At 37.7% G+C, this 5,570-nt stretch overlaps 1 long non-coding RNA gene across 1 annotated transcript; it reads right to left on the bottom strand.

Annotated features, from left to right (window-relative positions):
• Nucleotides 1–2,720: 2,720 nt before the first annotated feature.
• Nucleotides 2,721–3,985, bottom strand: LOC122975385. The gene is made up of 3 exons (XR_006400646.1): nucleotides 3,469–3,985; nucleotides 3,047–3,109; nucleotides 2,721–2,866 (listed from the first exon to the last, which is right to left on the bottom strand). It is a non-coding gene; the product is annotated as an uncharacterized LOC122975385 (long non-coding RNA).
• Nucleotides 3,986–5,570: the final 1,585 nt, after the last annotated feature.

Genomic DNA, 5,570 nt, shown 5'->3' with positions numbered 1-5,570 from the left:
AAAAACGCACAGTAGTATAAAAATAAATATATAAAATGTAATTATTTATTTGACAGACTGCTTTTTTGTATTCATTTCTTTTCATGTTTTATTATTTCCTAATTTATTATTTTCTGTTTACATTTATTTCCCTATTTATTGATTTCCATATTTATTTATATCTGTAATGATTTACTCCTCGATTCCTTCACCCATATAATAATGAAATAGGGAAATAATTAAATATGAAAAGAAATGAATATGGAAAATAAGTTATTTGTCAATGTCTAAAAAATAAATAAATTGTATTTATAATTTTCATTCATAATAGTTTTGATTAATTTTTTGTCATAGGTTTTTAAATGTGACAGTGTTTGAAGATATATGCTTAGATCTGTTTGTTTGAATATAATATACGATGGTAACTTTTTAAAGAACTTCATTTTATGAATGTAAAATTTGGTTCATTGCTCGAAAAATTAGATTAGAAAATTAATTAGATTGTTGAATATTAATAACAAATCATGTTCTTTAAGTAAAATTTCCTTACCAAAATATGTTTTAAGATCCAACTGAAAGTCAGTCCAAAACATTGTCACATATACACACTGAATAAACACATGTTCTAGCATTTCCACCATATAATTGCAAAAAGAACATTTGTCTTCTATAGTAGGGATATTTACAAATAACAGAATTTATTAGGTAATATCTATATATGATTTTAAATCAAAGTTCTTTGATTTTGTTTGGCAACACATATTTGTAGGGGAGAGTAAATACAACATTCCATAATCTACCATCAAGAGCTAGATCTGTCCATTTAAGTTTGGGCACCATGAGGTCTTTTACAATGTCTCAGACCTTAATCACCTCGTTAGGCCTGAGGCATATCAACAGTTGTCATTAGAAATGTCAGCTGTTGCCAGTTTCAAAGCTTTACAAATCCTCTGACTCTTCAAACCTTGTGCGAACACTCAGCAATCATGGGTTCCTCTAAGCAGCTGTGTAAGACTCTGAAAATGAAAGTTATTGATCAGCAAATACAAGAATTGAAAGACGTTTAGCTGGCTACAAAAGGCTTTTGCAAGCTGTGATATCTGCCAGAGGGGGTGTTACTAAGTACTGACTATGTAGGGTGCTCAAACTTTTGCAAATGCCACAATGATGTTTTTAATTTTTATTTTTTTTCAATTTATGTCTTAAAAAATAACTGTAAGTTAATGTTTGTAGACGATAGTGTTTTTTTTATCCATATCCTAGAGAGGCTGTGTTTACATGTTTTCAATTACACAATCATTGAAATATGTTATTTGTCAAGGGGTGGCCAAACCTTTGCATACAACTGTATAAACATAATTTGCTTCAGTTTTAGACTCTTTGTCAAGTTTGTCATGACTGTATTAAATGTATTAAAATAGCCAGGGATGTAAACAGGGCAAGGATTCTGATGGTAATACATTTTCATGTAACTTGTCTGGAGTCAGGTATGTTATATATACATCGAGAGAGAGAGTGCTGAATTGCTATAAAAGTGTGGTTGAAAAAGTGATTTAAATATGTTTAATTAAAGATGAAATTTTTCATAAAAGGGAATGTTGGTCTTCGTATTCAAGGGCAAAGCATCTTCAAAGAGGTATAGATTACATATGACATAAGAATAATTATCTGTGTTTGCAAACATATATACTTACACTTCATTTGTTACTCATGATTAAGTGTTGTTGTTACAATGATTAAGAAGTAGAAGGCAGGGCTGGAGATAACCATCAAGTACCACAAACAAATATATAGTCACAATTCCTAGAGAGAGTAGGTGTGTGTGTGTGTGTGTGTGTGTGTGTGTGTGTGTGTGTGTGTGTGTGTGTGTGTGTGTGTGTGGTCAGGTTTTTGAGCAGCTATTTGAAAGAGGCAACAGTAAGGGTAAGTGTCATGGAAGTGTGACACTTTATAGCCAATAAATAAAACTTAAATAAAGTGATATGAGTATATTATTAGATTATCAGCTCCAGTCATTACATTTTTTTATGATTTTTAATAATGTAATGACTTATTACATTATCCGCAAAAGATTACTACATTATTGGTTTATTACATTACGGGTAAGATATTACACTATCGACTTTTTCTACATTAAGAATGGAAACATTATTACATTATTGGCTGCTACAAGCATCTATAATCTTAAAACAATGTTTTAATTGTCTTGTGCTTTTGAGACAGGGGTTACCCACAGTAAATCCTCATGGTGGCCCCAAACTGCTGTGGGCCCTGCAGAGGCTAACCCACAGGGGAGCCTTTGTGGGCTTTCTGTGGGCAAGCCCACAGTGGGTTGCCCACAGAAAACCCTCATTGGGGCCTGAAGAAGCAAAACTGCTGTGGGCCCTGCAGGGGCTATCCCGCAAGGAGGTCTATGTGGGAATTCTGTGGGCAAGCCCACAATGGGTTGCTGAGCCACGGACCCAGGGGGAGATTAAAAAAAGTGGTCAGATTTCAAGCGTGAGTCCGAGAAGTTAGTCAGTGTTAGTGTTCAAGCTACTGGTGGAAAAGAGGGGATCCTAGTGCCCTTTCCACTTGATGAGTGCATGGTTTCTATCCTGGGCCAAACTGCCATCAGTGGCTTTGTGCCAGATGAGTTAGGAGACACAGATGCACTTGCCCAGATGGAACTTGGTAAGTCACTCAGTTTGAACATTATTGAAATTAGACTTGCAATGAAAAAAGACTAGTTTTTCCTATGTTACAGTGTAGAATATTTTATTCAGAGGCTGATGAAGGCCCTGGTGCCTCCTGCAAACAGGCTGATGTTCGAGGGAGAGAATCCAGTGTGAGTGCGTCACAGCCATTGCCTGCCCTGACATGTACACATGTCCTCACCAATCGTGTCCTAGAGTCACAAAACAAAATGATAAATTCTATCAATTATGTTGCCATGGAACTGAGAGAATTGCAAGTGACACTCAAGGAATCATTAAGTGAAATAAGCTGTACGCTAAAAGAACTTCTGAAAAATAAAGTGTGTCCATCCTCTACTTATTTCATAAAAAATAGTGTTCACTGGACTTACCATGCTTAGAGTCGCTGCAGCTGGCTGGTGTTCAGCATCAGGTTCAAAGGGGGGGCATCATGTCTGACGCATTCAGGTGGGAAGGGGAGTACATACCTCACCGCCAGATTGTGCAACACAGCCCCTTATAATTTTGCAAAGCTTTTCTGGGTGGTAGAGTAGTCTAACCCCTGTAGCCTCCAAGCACAACCATCTCCCTTTTAAAAGCCCATTGCAACATTCACAGAGTGCATATGGCTGTGCAACACATTATAGTGTGTCTGTTGTGCACTCTGAGGGTTTGTAAATGGCATAAGTAGCCATGGCTTCAATGCATACCCACTGTCACCAGTGGGTATAAAATGTTTTGCATTAAATGGTTTAAATTGCATGAAACGTAAACATCATAATTATCAAAAGGTCAGTAATTAATTGCATCTTACCAAGAAGCCATCCATCTGGCATTGCTCCAGCTTGAAGTCTCCTCCCACTCAGCTTTGAAACAGTATAATTGAATCGTCCCAAGGTGCCCTTATTGCAACGTGTGTGCAGTCGATAGTTCCGATTACATTTAGGAAACTGGACATCGCTGCAAATTGAATTATGATGTTGGCCTGTTCAGCTGCTGTGTAAGGGAACCTGATGTATCTACTGCTCAAAGAAATGATGCCACCCCACACCATGGGCATGATGCGGCTCAGGACAGACTGGGATATCCCTGATCTGTCCACAAGCTCTTGCTGAAACGTCCTTGTTGCCAAAACCCCTGTTGTCAACACCTGTAGATGGACGCGCCCAGTTCAGCACACAATTCCAAGAGAACAGCTCTTGGAATTCGAAAGCGGCGCATTAGCCAGTCATCATCATGGGCCAGAAAATCACAACAGTCTCTGAAGACTCGTTCTCGCCTAAATTACAAAATAGCAATATCCTCCAGCAACGCCAAAGCAATCATTGTATCATTTGGCACAGCCGTTACGCATGGCTGCGGGCTTTATATAGTAGCGTTTTAACGATCTGTTAATTAGCCTGTTAATTGGTCACACCTGCAGGTGTATTTTGTATTTCCCAGGTGTATTCTTACTCCTCAATAATACAGAACAATAATCTTTATTTATATAAAGATAAAGAAGAAATTATATAAAATAAATGTATTTGTTTATTTATATAAAGATCATTATCATTATTATTATAATGCATAGTGACAAACATTTACTTAAGGTAGAACAAAATCAAGGCTCGTCAAAAAAAGGTTGTCAACCACTGACACATCACTATGTAATCATAGGTTTCTTTTAAAAAATATATAGATTACATCCTGTAACAATGCAGTGAAAGAAAAAAGTTCTACATGAAATGTCACTGACATTCACACTTTCATTATCCTTTTTGCCAACTCACAACATCACAGTAATCGGACTCAAAAGACTGCATATACGGTACACATGGTGCCCAAATTCTCACCACCTGTAGATTTTAATACATTCAGAATCCTGCCTGGAAAGTGGACTAATTGTGTATGCATGGTTTATACATTTGGCCCCAGAGGTGATAGTCCAACATTTGACAGGATGGAAGCCAGCAGGTGTGAGGTGTGAAGAAATGAACAGCAACAGTCAAGCAGGGATTGTTTTCAGAGCTCTGATTTTTTTAAATCGTCCAACAACTCTTACACACATGTAGCAGGCTGGTTGACAGCAAAAGTAGTCTTGCAGATGTAGCAGGTTGCAGTGGTTGCAGCAGCGGAGGTGACACTCAACCTGACCCCCTCTCTCTGACACCTTACACTGAAGTATTCCACCATCAAGAGAGAGAGACCTGGACCTGCTATTGTCAGCGCTTCAAAGTGTACATCGGATCCAGTAATTTGCCTATTGCTGTCTACACTGGCAACAACTCCCCTGTGTTCCTTTCATGCATTTACAACCACAACCAAAAGCTCACATGATGGGCTCTGCTGGTACAGAAATTCAATCTAAAAATTAAGCAGAAAAAGGGTCAGAGAATGTGTTATCAGATGCCCTGTCCTGAGTGTTGTAAATTCATATTCACACAGAATCTATAGGTTTGCATTTATGGGAATGGGTGTTACAGCCTTCTGCTGTATATTTATCAATGAAGCCAGATGAAACCAATCAGTTAACTAAACTCCAAGCATGCCTTAAGGACATAAAGACCTGGATGATCTGCAATTTTCTGCGACTAAACTCAGATAAAACTGAAGTTATTGTGCTTGGCCCTAAACACCTTAGAAACACATTATCTAATGATATAGCAACTCTAGATGGCATTACCCTGGCCTCCAGCACCACTGTAAGGAATCTAGGAGTTATTTTTGATCAGGATATGTCCTTTGTCCTCCCACATAAAACAATTTTCAAGGACTGCCTTTTTTCACTTACGTAATATTGCAAAAATCAGGCACATCCTTTCTCAAAAAGATGCAGAAAAAATAGTCTATGCATTTGTTACTTCCAGGCTGGATTGTTGCAACTCATTATTATCAGGCTGCACTAACAAGTATCTAAAGACTCTCCAACTGGTC

Source organism: Thunnus albacares, chromosome 23 (assembly GCF_914725855.1).
Source record: "Thunnus albacares chromosome 23, fThuAlb1.1, whole genome shotgun sequence".
Lineage (NCBI taxonomy): Eukaryota > Metazoa > Chordata > Actinopteri > Scombriformes > Scombridae > Thunnus > Thunnus albacares.
The sequence above is the reverse complement of the archived record's forward strand: the minus strand, read 5'-3'. Positions and strand labels throughout refer to the sequence as shown.